General features: G+C 45.5%; 2 long non-coding RNA genes across 5 annotated transcripts in view; one reads left to right on the plus strand and one right to left on the minus strand.

Moving 5' to 3' along the window:
* Positions 1–1950: 1950 nt before the first annotated feature.
* On the minus strand, positions 1951–3350 carry LOC146844057 (uncharacterized). The gene is made up of 2 exons (XR_014980704.1): positions 2856–3350; positions 1951–2120 (listed from the first exon to the last, which is right to left on the minus strand). It is a non-coding gene; the product is annotated as an uncharacterized LOC146844057 (long non-coding RNA).
* A 244-nt stretch (positions 3351–3594) lies between these two features.
* Positions 3595–15477, plus strand: part of LOC146844058 (uncharacterized) — a 30136-nt gene continuing 18253 nt past the window's right edge. For 2 of the 4 annotated variants that reach the window (XR_014980708.1, XR_014980707.1), the window contains exons 1-3: positions 3595–3908; positions 14781–14925; positions 15300–15378. This is a non-coding gene — a long non-coding RNA (uncharacterized LOC146844058). The remainder of the gene's footprint in view (positions 3909–14780; positions 14926–15299; positions 15379–15477) is intronic. The other 2 variants (XR_014980706.1, XR_014980705.1) reach the window with 1 other exon arrangement.

A 15477-nucleotide genomic window follows, 5' to 3' on the forward strand; every position in this document is an offset into this window, starting at 1 on the left:
CCATAGGGAGTGTAGCAAGTGGATATTAATGTGGGATATGATAGTGTACATGTCAGAGCACTGTGTCCACTATGTTGACAGTAAAAAAGGGGTTGAGTAATGTGGGAGCCTTGACCTGTACAATGCAACTGGTATACCAACCACACTACAGTGCCACACTGCTTGGGGACAGTGCATGATATATTTTCCACATGATTCAGTGTCCAGGGTTTGGTGCCTACTCTGGCAGGAAATGTGCAGCATTGCTCCTAGGCAGGCACATTATTCCCAAGATAACTGTGTTTTTGGCTGTCATGAAAGGTGTAGTTTGTGCATGAGACTGTAACTTGCTGTATATTCTGGAGCCTTGGAGGACTGATAGAGAAGTTTTTGTGTCACAAAACGATGTGCACTTAGGATGGGATGTGTGCATATGATGAGTGATGTAATGTAGCATGGTAGACATTGTCTTGCAAGGTTAAAATATGACTACATTTCTGAGATTCAAAGGTCTGGGATACATCACATGTCTCATAGCAATGGGATTTACCAATGAACACACAGATTAAAGGAAGGGAATCCCTTACTTCAACACAGTATTTGGACACAGCATTTCACATAATGTTGCATTTGTGAGGCTCTTTCAAACAATTGAATGCACACACAGGGCCTCATGTAGCAGTTGTTGCCACAGGGAAGCACTGGATGTCATCTAGCTGTGCTGACCTGCATCCAAAGTGAAGGGCTGTAATGTGCCATATTCCTAACATACAGTGCCTCCATGGTTCATCCATGTACACACCATCATTTATTAGTGACGAGTGCCAACACACCCTGCTTGCACCGTGGTACACGTATGTCAGCGTTGTATCCTCAAATAACTTAATGGCTTAAGGAACACATTCCTGTACCAAAAGCAACCAGTCTATGCAATTTCCTCATTCTATGGGTCATGCGGAATGCAGGACACATGGTAATTGGACATGACAAACAAACATGTAATTATGTATCCCCATTTCACCTCCCCTTGGGAGGCACACTATTAGCAAACAGTCCCAGGGTCCCTGCTCCTTGGATATGTGGAGATGGGTGAGATCTTCATTGGGGTTGCAAGGCCCATGGACCACATTCTTAACATAGGGTGCATCAGTGCCTTACTGTATATCATGTTAGGGCACGCAGACAGACTGTGTATTGCCTCATTGATCTGAGTTGGAGACCTGCTCCAACAGAGCATCATGATCAGTGATGCTCCAGCAGCTCAGTTAACGTGTACATGTGGCCCATAATGGCATAGGTGGTCTCAACATGTGTGACTTGTTGGATTGTGTTGCATATATGCCATGTAGTATGGCGCAAATATGTTCGCCCACACCAACTACAAATACACTGTCTCATTCAGCTCAAGACTAATATGGCAAAGTCTTCCAATGTTATTGACTGTCATGTGGTCTGTCATGTGTTTGAAAAGTACTTACCACCCAGTAGGCCATTCCCATTTGTCCCATATGTCCCATTCTGGAAGTGCTCATTGAGGAAGGAATGACGGAAGATGAAGGAATCATGACCACTGCCCGGGTACTTTGCAAAGACATTAATGAAGATGCCCATATAGTCCATGATTGCCTGCATGTTCATGGAATGTGTGTGCTTCCTATTGGCAGTACAGGTGTGATGTAGCCACTGGATATTCAAATGGGGGTTGTGGGGCGCACACCTCTTCTTCTCATTTTTATATAAATTTTAATTGTGTATCTAGTGGTCCTGGTTGGCGTGCTCATCGGTAAAATGCCTAACCCAACAGGCATCTGAATTTGAACAACATGTATAGGGAGGGGCACTGTCATGCCCCCATCCGACCGCACAACTGGATTGCGCCTCTTTGGCTAACAGTTCATGTTTTTCATCCGTTTTTAATCCAATATTTAACCATATAAACCATACTTTATGTATTTTTCCTTTCATTTCACATTTTTAATCCACACGCGGGACGTTGTGCTATTTTCAAAACTTCTGATGTAAAAGCTGTGCCCATCCGGACCTCTTGCTCAAACACGACAAGTGCAGGAATTCATTCAAAGCAGCGTTTATTTTAAAAGACCAATGCATTTCGGGCCCCAAGTGCCCTTCATCAGGGTGCGCTAGAAATAACAATAAAACGAACATTCATTACCATCATCACAATGCTTAACATCTAACATCATTGCCATGAGTCAATGCACTTAACATTAATTGCGTATCTCATTTTTTGCTTTCATTTAACCCCTTACGGGAAACGATTTAGATGTTACCCCTGTCTACATGAAAAGCTAATTTTCCTCCCTACCGAATTCCCAACAATCCCTTCCCTTCTGTACAAAACTTATTCACCCCTCTTCTGGATATAATGTACATTTGAATGAACCATTTTCCTCATTTCCTGCTTGGTATACTTAAACTGTTCAACAAATATGTTAATCAAACCCTCACCCCCAACATGACCCCTGCTCTCTCCTCTAATAACCTTACAATCCTCATACTAATCACCCGACTAACTAACGAATACATTCTTCAAGCCTTCACCACCAGCATAACCCCTGCTTTCTCCACGTGCATCCTTACACTCCTCATGCTAATCACCCAACCGCTCACAACTACACTCACATACTAACAGTCATACTTCCAGATTTGTTACGATGCCGTCTCTCCCCATTCTCTCGTAATTATCACACACAAGCACTCCCTTTCATAAAGTAAACTCAACTCTAATTTACAACTCTCGTATTCACCCATAAACGCTAACAATCAACTACCCCACATTCATTCGTCAGTTTAACTAAACGTAACATTCTTCTCACAACCATCAACCCGGTTATCAAGCCGATAGATTCACATACCTGCTTCAAACACTCGCGCTAATGCGTCTCCATCTTGATTACAATAAGTGTTTATGCAACCTTTAGTCCAACCCTTATTTAAGCCCAAGCCTCTCACGACCACACCTCCTAATTAAGGCGTTAATTATCTTTTTCCCGCCGTAAAAACATTCGCAATAGTGTCTACAGGTCAAAACGCACTGCATTACCCATAGTGCCTTATTCCCAAAAAACGAAACATGGTTGCTATTGTTTTGAATTCATCGTTATCACTATTAGTTATGTATTAAATCACATTGTGTCATCCTAAATATCAACAAATGAGTGTCAGTTTTCAGTCCTTTGCTCCACGTAAAAACTCCGCTTCTTGCTTGAACGAACCCAGTTGTTGCTCCGTTCGTGTGGATGATCGTAAACGTATCTATTTTCTTCGTTCCACTTAGTTTGCTTGACGGGTGCTGCCCCATTTTGGGTTAAATCTTGTGAATATTCAAATGGGGGTTGTGGGGCGCACACCTCTTCTTCTCATTTTTATATAAATTTTAATTGTGTATCTAGTGGTCCTGGTTGGCGTGCTCATCGGTAAAATGCCTAACCCAACAGGCATCTGAATTTGAACAACATGTATAGGGAGGGGCACTGTCATGCCCCCATCCGTGGAACGAAGAAAATAGATACGTTTACGATCATCCACACGAACGGAGCAACAACTGGGTTCGTTCAAGCAAGAAGCGGAGTTTTTACGTGGAGCAAAGGACTGAAAACTGACACTCATTTGTTGATATTTAGGATGACACAATGTGATTTAATACATAACTAATAGTGATAACGATGAATTCAAAACAATAGCAACCATGTTTCGTTTTTTGGGAATAAGGCACTATGGGTAATGCAGTGCGTTTTGACCTGTAGACACTATTGCGAATGTTTTTACGGCGGGAAAAAGATAATTAACGCCTTAATTAGGAGGTGTGGTCGTGAGAGGCTTGGGCTTAAATAAGGGTTGGACTAAAGGTTGCATAAACACTTATTGTAATCAAGATGGAGACGCATTAGCGCGAGTGTTTGAAGCAGGTATGTGAATCTATCGGCTTGATAACCGGGTTGATGGTTGTGAGAAGAATGTTACGTTTAGTTAAACTGACGAATGAATGTGGGGTAGTTGATTGTTAGCGTTTATGGGTGAATACGAGAGTTGTAAATTAGAGTTGAGTTTACTTTATGAAAGGGAGTGCTTGTGTGTGATAATTACGAGAGAATGGGGAGAGACGGCATCGTAACAAATCTGGAAGTATGACTGTTAGTATGTGAGTGTAGTTGTGAGCGGTTGGGTGATTAGCATGAGGAGTGTAAGGATGCACGTGGAGAAAGCAGGGGTTATGCTGGTGGTGAAGGCTTGAAGAATGTATTCGTTAGTTAGTCGGGTGATTAGTATGAGGATTGTAAGGTTATTAGAGGAGAGAGCAGGGGTCATGTTGGGGGTGAGGGTTTGATTAACATATTTGTTGAACAGTTTAAGTATACCAAGCAGGAAATGAGGAAAATGGTTCATTCAAATGTACATTATATCCAGAAGAGGGGTGAATAAGTTTTGTACAGAAGGGAAGGGATTGTTGGGAATTCGGTAGGGAGGAAAATTAGCTTTTCATGTAGACAGGGGTAACATCTAAATCGTTTCCCGTAAGGGGTTAAATGAAAGCAAAAAATGAGATACGCAATTAATGTTAAGTGCATTGACTCATGGCAATGATGTTAGATGTTAAGCATTATGATGATGGTAATGAATGTTCGTTTTATTGTTATTTCTAGCGCACCCTGATGAAGGGCACTTGGGGCCCGAAATGCATTGGTCTTTTAAAATAAACGCTGCTTTGAATGAATTCCTGCACTTGTCGTGTTTGAGCAAGAGGTCCGGATGGGCACAGCTTTTACATCAGAAGTTTTGAAAATAGCACAACGTCCCGCGTGTGGATTAAAAATGTGAAATGAAAGGAAAAATACATAAAGTATGGTTTATATGGTTAAATATTGGATTAAAAACGGATGAAAAACATGAACTGTTAGCCAAAGAGGCGCAATCCAGTTGTGCGGTCGGATGGGGGCATGACAGTGCCCCTCCCTATACATGTAGCCACTGGAGCCACAAGTTACACATAGGTGCAGTGTACCCCCAACAGAAGTTTAAATCCTGCAATGGCATAACAAAGACTTGCTTGCTCTCCCGTTGGTTGTGTGTTGTTTTGGGGAAGAAGAGGTACTGAGGTTAGAAGCTTATGATGGCATCCAGGACAGAGGGGAACAATTTGGGGAAGGATGCATGGGATACTCCTGCCAATCTGGCTGTAATGGGTTGGAAAGTTCCAGATGCCAGCATGTGTGAGACAGCCAGTAGCTTGGCCTGCAGAGTGATGTTGGTGCACTGCTGCCATGTTGGCTGCAGCCTTGGTGCAATATGGTCAAGAGGCGGACAATGGACTCCCTCCTGGCCTTGTAATGGGCAATTATGTCCTCCCCCCTGAGACCAATGAGGGAACTCCTATAGCGGTATGTCCCCTCCCTTCTTCTGCGCTGCCCCCATGGTGATGGTGGAGGTGGTGGTGGCGGGGGTCTTCTTGGTACTCTGAGCTGCAGTAGGAGTAGGTCTATGGTGCCGTTCAGCTTGCCATAGTGATTTGGGCATGTTTTGCTTTTATACCAGTGAACATGCATAATTGTTATGCCTGGTGTTCTATAGCAGTACAATTCTGCCGTTATTGGGACTCTACATGTATTTTTGCAAAGTAGTGTCACTTTTCCAAATCGTTGTAAATACGGCTGCATCACTTTTGCATGGTTTTTTAAGGGGCAACGCCTACCTTGCATTTCATTATCGCTACCTGTATCTGGCGCTGTAAAAAATCGGCACAGGATTTGAAAAAGTGATGCTAAACGTCTCTAGTATCACTTTCTGAATATGGTGCCATATAAATGATGCTGTGGAGGCACTAGCTCTTTGTAAATATCCCCTGTGTCCTGAAAGTAGCCAAAAATGTGTAAGTTGAGAATGATTTTAGTGGACTAACAATCATTAAAAATGTATTTAGTAGCGGAGCTGGCTAGATACGTTAGGAATTACAGTGTCAGTGTTGTGGGGCCTTAAATAATCCTTTTGAGACTAAACAGTATAAAGCAAGGTCGGCAAGGTCAGCAAAATTGGCGGTTGGTAGGAGAGTTCTCTTCTATAATTTACCTATTTGAATAGGTAGCCTGCTCCAAGGCCACACTGAGAGGTGTTGAGAGAGCTGCATGTGGCTATCCCAATGCATTGCACACAGGGATGGATGTATTTTCGGGAGGCACATTTTGGTGGAAGAAGCCTATAGAGTCCTTAACCCATGCCACCTTACTACTCTGGCAAGGAATACAAGTCGCAGGAGCAGTGGACGTCACCTTTGTGCATGCAACAGAGAAGTAAGGTAATGATGAAGAGCAATGTGAAACACTGCTTGTTGCCCCCAGCTGACCAGAACGCTGGGGGCCATAGTCACAAGGAGCTATTGCCGAATTAACGGCACTTTATTGCAGCCAAAGTCATGATAAATGTACCTCTCCATTCACAAGCTGGGGCTAACAGCCCACAGCACCAGTTTACACGCGATAGCAGCCGCAAAAAACATCACCACAGAGGATCCCCGCAACTATCGCTAATGAGATGCAGAGTAGGCGTTTCCGTGCCAAAATCCGCGACAACACCACTCCTCAACATTCTCAACGACCAGCCAAAAAGGTGATAAGAACAAAAAAACGGCAATAAGGCACGTTAGCACCAGGAAATCTACACCTGCTCTGACCTGGTGTTAAGTTGGAAGGCAGCCAGCACCACAAAAGGGAGACCAGCCCAGGGCCACATCGGAAGGCAACAGATGCCCTGGAGCCAATCATCATGCGGCCAGGACACCCAAGAGGGCCCCAACACCCACCGACACCACACCCAGGCCCGCAACACCCCCCGCCCGGGACCACCCCCAACCCCAGACAAATAAACTGCACACCAACACCACGAATCCCAATACAAACATTTTGCCTGATGTCGCACAAGCAGGAAATTCAACAGACCTGCGTGGCCAGAAAATGGAGACTCAGTCAAACTTCAATGCAATCACCAACACAAAACACCATACAACAAAAATCCCAGAAAACCCTTAGGATGATTCCTAGCGGCTCCTTACTGGACAATCTGTAGCACACAGCCTGGAAGACCAAATCCAAGAGAAGAAGGTGTGCTATGCGCCCACCAAAGGAAAGAGAGGCAGAGAGTGAGGGAGAGAGAAGACGTGAGATTGCACAAGCAGCGCAAGGCCTCTTGGCCACCTGGCTCCACATGCCACATGTGTGTGTGTATCGCCATCCGTACACCATGATCCCAAGACCGGGTCCCAATCTCAGCGCCAAAGTCACATCACATCCCTAAAAAAGCAAGTAGTAGTCAGACAAACATCGGGGATGAAAGCTCAATTGTTCCAATGCAGAAGGTGGGAGGACACCTATACCTCTGACCTTGCCCCAGAACGCGCCTGGAACACCCTGAGAGAGATGCCATGATAGACGGGCACGACTCCCACACCACGTATTCTGCAAATGAACTATCCGACTCATCCACACCCCACACACAGAAGCCCCTGCCTGTGGTACCCACGCATGAAATGCCCTTGACAAACACAGAATCAGAAAGCCACTCTCCTCAACATTGCACACACATTCGAATCATTGCTCAGAGCTGTGACATATCCTCCACACAACTGCCGCAGTTCAGAAGAGTGCTGGTTCCACGAGACGCACCAATGCAATGGCAGGCCACATCGGACACATGCACAACTCCTGTCATGTGGAACAGTACCGTGCCCGTATGCTGCCTTTTCTGGGCGCAGTGCTGCGGATCAGTTACCGGCTCAGCTTCCGCCTTGCCTACATCAACTGCGTCCAGCCCTGGTTCCACTGGCGAACATGCACATTCGAGTGTCCCATGGATGTCTGCCTATCCAACACAACTGTTTGATGAATTGGACTATAACCTGTGTCTGCTCCCCCTGTTGGATCACAATCGGGAGTGTAACCGAGACAGACGTGCATGGGATGCCCCGACATACTGCGTATGTATTGGTAGTTGTGCATGAGAGATTGCACAATTCCTCGTGTGCAGTGACCACATCAAGGCGCTCCCCTATTGGGCTGTGATGCAAATTGGTGAAACGGCATGTGCTGAGCACACCTGCCCGGACCACTTAATGGATTGCCTCACCCTGGTGTTCCTTGAACACGACAATGACGTCCTATTGGAACACATTGCACATGAAGCTGCACGGGCATTCATGGATGAGTAACTACGTTCCTGCAGCCACGTCCGATTTTCATCCACAGCACATGTCCCAACAACTTGTTGCATCATGGGGATTGCTCACATATCCCACCACAACAGGGAAAACGTGTGCCTTCGTCCGGGCTCTGGATGCATGTGTGTGGTACAATGCGTGTGTACACACACCTGTGCAAGGTGTTGCAGGTCCATGCTCAGTCCAACACAGTGTCGTTCGGCAAAATTGCCAATTCGGACACACTGCTGGGGGAGAACACACACATGGCAATGTAGCATGACATGTGCACCTGTTGGACCCTCACACCTGATCACTGTCAGCAGAGCAGACAATCGGCACACTCCGGAGGCAGAGCACCATGCAGATCCCATGGGCAGTGAGTCGTGCCCCCTCACAATGGGCAATGAGCAGATGCCAAACAAAACATGACTCATCCAGCAAGGCAAGGTGGGCTGAGAGCATTGCCATCCGTTATGAATGTTGCCCATTTTAGCCCTAACATTTCCTGAACCTCGACATGTACCCATGCTGCGAGTAAGTGTCTCAAGCATGTCCCTGCCTGTTGTGGCCGTTGCCTCGTCCGTACTAACACGCACATGCCAAGAAAGTTAATGCAATTCCACTGGTGTCTAACTGTGAGGTGTGTTGTTTGGAATGTCCACTTGTGTGCCACAATGAGCATCGTCCCTACACAGGGAGGAACTGACTGATGCTTGTGCAATGCGGGGATGTCCCTTTGGCAAGCTCCACCTCTGTGAGCCAGACAGTGTTTTTAGCTTGGTGCTGGGTGTCATGTGACTTACGTGACTACAGCAATGTGAGGACGGTGTCCAACATCTGACCATGTGGAGCAATGTCATATATCACAACAGAATGTGTCGACACAGCTGTGTGTGAGTAGGTATGCGACTTGAACTTCTGGTGTCACATGTGGTGTAGGACACCACTCCTGGCCTGCATTCGTTTGGGTCGGTCCTACACACAGCCCTATTTAGTACATGGACTTGTGCCTACGTTGGGGGTTGTGAGATTGTTGTTGATGTGCAATGGGGACACAGCTAGTACTCACCTTGACAGTCATCCAATTGGCCATGTGTCTCAGGGATACACATGCGCATAGATGTCAGTTACCAGGGTGTACCTTCATGTGCAAACATTGTCCCTACATCCAGCCACAACTCCATACGTGAGTGAACATAGTGATGACACATCTGTGTGATTTTGAATGTTTTATTCACATTTAGGTGATTGACGGAGCTGGGGCTGTACATGGCCAAAGCAAAACCAAAGGGGATGATGGACGGAGTGTTGAACAAAGCAAGCACTCACCCCGAGTCTGCTGATCTGCGTTTAATCCATCATCATTCTTTAGCTCACTCTGCCACCCCAGTTCAGACATGGCTATATGCAAATCAGTCTGACCCTGTTCCTCATGGGAACAGTCCAGCCCGAACTGCCAAGCCATGTCTTCCCTGGACCAGAAACAAGCATCCTGGGACCGGTTTCTGGCTAATCAGCTGTCATCAGCCAGGCTAGTTTGAATCCAGTGGCAAAGTGAGCAAGGGACCCACGTCTGGGCATGCCCTGCCAACTTAGGGTGAACAAAGCAAAACCGAAGGGGATGATGGACGGAGTGTTGAACAATGCAAGCACTCACCCCCAGTCAACTGATCTGAGTTTAATCCATCATCATTCTTTAGCTCACTCTCCCACCCCAGTTCAGACATGACCATATGCAAATCAGTCTGATCCTGTGCCTCATGGGAACAGTCCAGCCTGAATTGCCAAGCCATGTCTTCCCTGTACCAGAAACAAGCATCCTGGGACCGGTTTCTGGCTAATCACCCGTCATCAGCCAGGCTAGCTTGAATTCAGTGGCAAAGTGAGCAACGGACCCACGTCTTGGCATACCCTGCAAACTTAGGGCGAACAAAGCAAAACCAAAGGGGAGGATGGACAGAGTGTTGAACAATGCAAGCACTTAACCCCAGTCAACTGATCTGGGTTTAATCCATCATCAATCTAATCATTAGCTCACTCTGCCACCCCAGTTCAGACATGGCCTTATGCAAATCAGTCTGACCCTGTGCCTCATGGGAACAGTCCAGCCAGAACTGCCAAGCCATGTCTTCCCTGGACCAGAAACAAGCATCCTGGGACAGGTTTCAGGCTAATCAGCCGTCATCAGCCAGGCTAGCTTGAATCCAGTGGCAAAGTGAGCAAGTCACCCACGTCTGGGCATACCCTGCCAACTTAGGGTGAACAAAGCATAACCAAAGGGGATGATGGACGGAGTGTTGAACTATACATGGCCATCCAAGCACACATCACATGGAAGCCCAGTGGTGTGCCAACCAGAGTCCTTTGGGGATTACACAGTGATTGGGAAGAAGGAGAGTGCAGTCCGCAGCAGGATAGCTGTGTAATTGGCCTGCGGTGATGAACTGGCAGTCCTAATCAGGGTGAAAGCCGCAGGGTTTTCCGGGGGTCACTATGAGGGGTTTCCGAGGCCATGATGCATAGGTCATACCCAGGCAGGGACAGGCCATACGGTGGTAATGGCTGCTACTGCCTCCTTCCTCACACAGTAGTTCACTACCTCTTCTTACTCCCCTGATATGGGTTCTGTGTCCTATGTGTTCGGTGTGTGTGGCGGGGTGATGGCTGCATCACTGTGTGCCACTGACACATCAGACTATGAAGGTGATAAGGCAGCATCACTGTGTGCCACGGACACATCATGGGTCGGAGCTGTGTGTGTCGATGTTCCCACTGCAGTAATCTGTGGCTGAGTATGGTGTGGACAGGGGGTGTCTGAAAGGGACTGTACGTGGTCCCTGATGGGACTCAGACACCCACGTATGGCATCGAGTTTGGCTGCCATGAGCTCGAACCCCACACACAGCTGTTCAGCCAACTCCGCCTGGGAAGACCACACACATTGTATGTGCTCCATGAATTAGTCGGGGGGGTCCTGTGAGACAGCCGTGGTGGTGTGTGTTTCCTGCTGTGTGGTCTGTGCAGGTGATGGGGTCACCTCGAGGCAGCTGGCCTGCCTTGCTCCTGGGGGTAGGGTGCAGAGGCTGTCCAGTATCCGTTGAAGTGTATCTTGACATATGTGCAGGTTGTCGTCTAGGTCATCAATGATGGGGTTTGTGTTCTGCTCTGCAGTAGGTGTTGATTGTCTCTCTGAGGGGAGATGCAGGTTAACAGAGTTTCACATGTATGTTGTTGATTTGCAGATGTTTACATTCAGACTGCATGCCAATGTACATTGTGACTGTTTTGGAGGAGCTGGCTATTTGATGGCAGTCAGTGTGTTTTCCGAATACATGACGGATGTGTGGTAGTACCCATTCATTATCATCACACTGTGTCAGGCAATGCCAGATGTGAGTGGACAGTTACTACACATGAGCGGAACCTATTGTGAGCTCTGTCCTGTGGTGCTGGTTTTGCGCATTGTACCACATTGGCGCCGTTGCTGATGTCCTGTGATTGCTATGTGTGTGTGCTGCATTTTGAGGAAGTTACCCCTGCAGCTCTGATTTCATGTGGTCTTCTCCCTTTGAGGCAGAGTGCCTTAGAATTGTGTGCTTATCGGGCCTAATTTGATTTTGACTTGGGTCATATGTGCTCTCGGACAGATTTTGTGGCCTGGTGCATTGTACGTCTGCTGCATGTTTCGTAGGGCATGGGTTGTGGGTGCACGTGGACATGTCAGAGTGTGACCTGCTCCTTAATGGATGTGATCCGCACTGGGCTACCTCCATGTCGATTTGTGGGCCATGTCATTTTTTTTGGGCTGCTGCCATGCTATCAGACATGCAGTGTTACTTGCATAGTCAGTGTGGCTTTGCAGGATTCAGCACATGTGCATGGGTAGGTTGTGATGTTGGTGATAGGGGGGGCCCTCTGTGCACATTGTGGGTGGGGGCCTACTTGGAATTTCTATGTGTACTACAGTGTGACAAGCCAATCAGGGACCTGTTCCACGGTCATTGTGGGTGTGCAGTGTGCTACACTTGATTGTGCATCACGGTGTTGTCCATAAAAAATCTAGGTGTAAAGCTGGACAATTCCCTGATCATGAAGCTACAGGTTCAGACTGTGGCCGGTCAGTGCTTTGGCTTTTTGAAAATGCTTAAACAATTACTGCCACTACTTCAGATCTCATACAGGAAAACTGTGGTCCAGGCCCTGATTGGCTCTAGGCTGTACTATGTGAATATTCCATATCTTGGCCTCCCAGAGTATCTGCTTGCCCCTTTCAGGTAGTGCAAAATGCTGCGGCCAGGGCTATTCTATCTCTTCGCAGCAGGACTTGAGTATCTGTTCATCTGAACTCTCTCCACTGGCTACAGATTCGTAAGCGGATACAGTTTAAGGCCCTTATGTTGGCTTTCAAGTCCTTACATTGCTCGGGAGCCCCCTGTCTGAGGATGAGAGTTCAATTTTCCACCCGCACCGCCCTCTTCGTTCCGTCTTTTTGGCATTAGTCTGCATTTCGGTGGTGAAGCACTCCCGAATAGGAGGACGCTCCTTTCAGCTTCAGGTGGCTAAACTATGGAATAACCTACCACTTGCTCTGAGACTACTTCAGGATCTGCTTCCCTTTAGAAAATCCCTTAAGACATGGTTGTTTCAGCAATAACTTACCACTATGTTTCCTGCATATTATCCCTCCCTTTTATGTTAGTTTTCACTCACTCAGTGCCGGGACACTCAGTAGAGTAGCTGTGCGTTTTATAAAACCCCTGTTATCATAACATAACATAACAAGATATCTGGTCCATGGATCAGCGGTGAGCGCTTTGACATCTTCTCTTCTCATGTGCTGTTTGGCTACGATTTTTTGATTTATTAACGATGTGCCTATTTTCTCTGAAGAACAGCCTCCATTTTAGAAAATTTCTCCGTGAACATCGTTTTAGTTTCAGGACTCCTGTTCTACTTCCAAGATGCACGGTTTCTGCTCTACAGGATAGTGGTGAGCAGTTTAACACCTTTACTACTCAAATGCGGTTTGGTACACTGTTTTTGTGGCCTATTTGACGACACAACTGGCTTTCTCTGGAAACGGCCACCATCTTAGAGGCTTTCAACTTGTACACTATTTTAGTTTAAGACCCCTGCCAGCCTTCTTCTCCTCATGACAGAGCAACCACTTTGTTTCTGTACATGCAATGCTTCAAGCAGTGACATTTTCTTCAACATAATGCCGCTTTTGTTGTTGCTATAGAAATTTCAGTTTCTTCTGGCTTCCACCGCAAGGCTTTTTAATAAGGTGTCTCTGCACTAAATCCTTTGGAATTTCAATGCAGGGTTTTGACTTTCTGTGATTTTCTCTGAGGTTTGAACTTTCATTTTTCAACCGTTTTCAGTTTGATGCTTTCTCTTGCAGTGAGTTAAGCAAATTGAGGAGTGAGACTTTGGGGGTTTAATTAAGTTCTTTCTATTCTACTCACCAAGCTTTTAGTCCTCTTATGGGAAGATTGAGGAACCTTAAACTTTCTGTTGTCTCCAAGGTTACTGAGTGCTCCGACTTTAATTAAATAGAAGACAATCTTCACTGAAAGCTTGAGCATCCGTCATGCACCATACCAAAAACTCAACTCTCCAGCAAGTTACCTGCGATCTCCACCAAACGACTGAAGAAAGATCCTCCTTCACCAGTGAACTCTTCTATATCTTCTTCATCATCTATGGATTTAATCCTTGAGGAAATCCGAGCTTTAAAACCCTTCAAAGAGGAAACCAACAAGACTACAATTTTTGATTGACAAATGGTATTCATTGGATTCACGTGTGCTCATTGTAGAGCAAAGAACGGAGTCTCTTCAAGTTTCATGCTCTCGTCTCTCCTCTCTAGAATCGAAGGTGTCTACGCTTAAAAAACAAGCTGAAGATTTAGAAAACCGAAATCGCAGGAATAATCTCAGAATTTATGGTCTCCCTGAAAACATTGAAGGTTCTAATCCAACAGTTTTTTTCAGTCGTTCCTGCTTAAGCTCCTAGGCCTACCTACAGATTCTCCTCTAAACATTCAAAGACCTCACAGACTGGGTCCAAATATTTCTACTAAACCTTGCGGTGTCATTATGCTATTCTTGCAGTATACAGACTTTCTACAAGTCTTATCTGCTGTCAAAATCAAGAAGCAGATCATCTGGGAAGGTCATCCCCTGTTTTTCTCTCAGGATGTGGCTAAAGTCACGGCAGACCATCAGAAAAAAATCCTGGAATTACCACCTCAACTATGAGCTATCAAAGCCAGGTTCGGCCTCTTACATCCTTGTATATTCAAAGTCATGTACAAAGAAAAGACCACAACTTCTGAAGATCCAGCAGCACTACAGCACTTCCATTGCCATCATGGAGCTACTAACATGGACACTTCTTCACCGACATGATTGTTATTTATGTTCTATCTGATATAGTTGTTTTTGTTGTTTTGATTGTACTTTGAACTCTGTTTTGTCTTTTTTCTATTGTTGTATTGCTCTTGCACTTTTTCTTGCTATTTGTATTTTTCTCATGTTGTTCCTTCAATGTATGCTTCTTATATTTTTGTCTCTTTCCCCCTCATATACAGGTGTTTTGTCCATACAATCCCGTTACTATAGGTCTCCCATTATGTTGAGTTTTGTTCATGATTCCTTGAAGGTTCGGTGGAGTCTCCAGTGCTGTTGTCGTCATCTTCTGGTGTAGTTACTCCCCATTTCGTCTTGTATTTGTAGGTATGTTTTTCAGTCATCACTTGTTTGATTTGTACTGTCTCTTAATTTTTACTTTTATTTTTCTTCTATCGATTTTTTCCTATATGATTCTTTTTCTGTTTTCCTGCTTTTTTCTTTTCTATTTTTCTTCTTACACCTTCTTATCTTATAATTCTTCTTTGTTCATGCTATTTTTCTCCTACCTTTTGTCTTCCTACATCTTCCAAGTAAAATTAACTCTATTTCTTGTAAGAGTACTGCTTGTTCATACTTTCCTCATTCAACTACATTTCGGGTCACTACCTGGAACATTAAAGGACTAAATAATCCTATTAAAAGGCAACGGGAGCTATCTCACATTGGCAAAGTTAAAAACCAACATTGCTTTGCTTCAGGAATCTCACATTTCAGAAACTGAAGCTTCTAAGCTGAAGAGATGCTGCGTGGGGCATGTGTTTTATTCTCCTATCCTTGGTAAGAAAAATGGTGTTTTTAATTTTATGTCACAAGAAATTAAATGTTTTTGTTGTTCAGTAAGATCATGTTGAGGGACGTTATTGTTAAGCTCCTTAT

This window comes from Triturus cristatus, chromosome 4_1, assembly GCF_964204655.1.
Source record: "Triturus cristatus chromosome 4_1, aTriCri1.1, whole genome shotgun sequence".
Taxonomy (NCBI): Eukaryota; Metazoa; Chordata; class Amphibia; order Caudata; family Salamandridae; genus Triturus; species Triturus cristatus.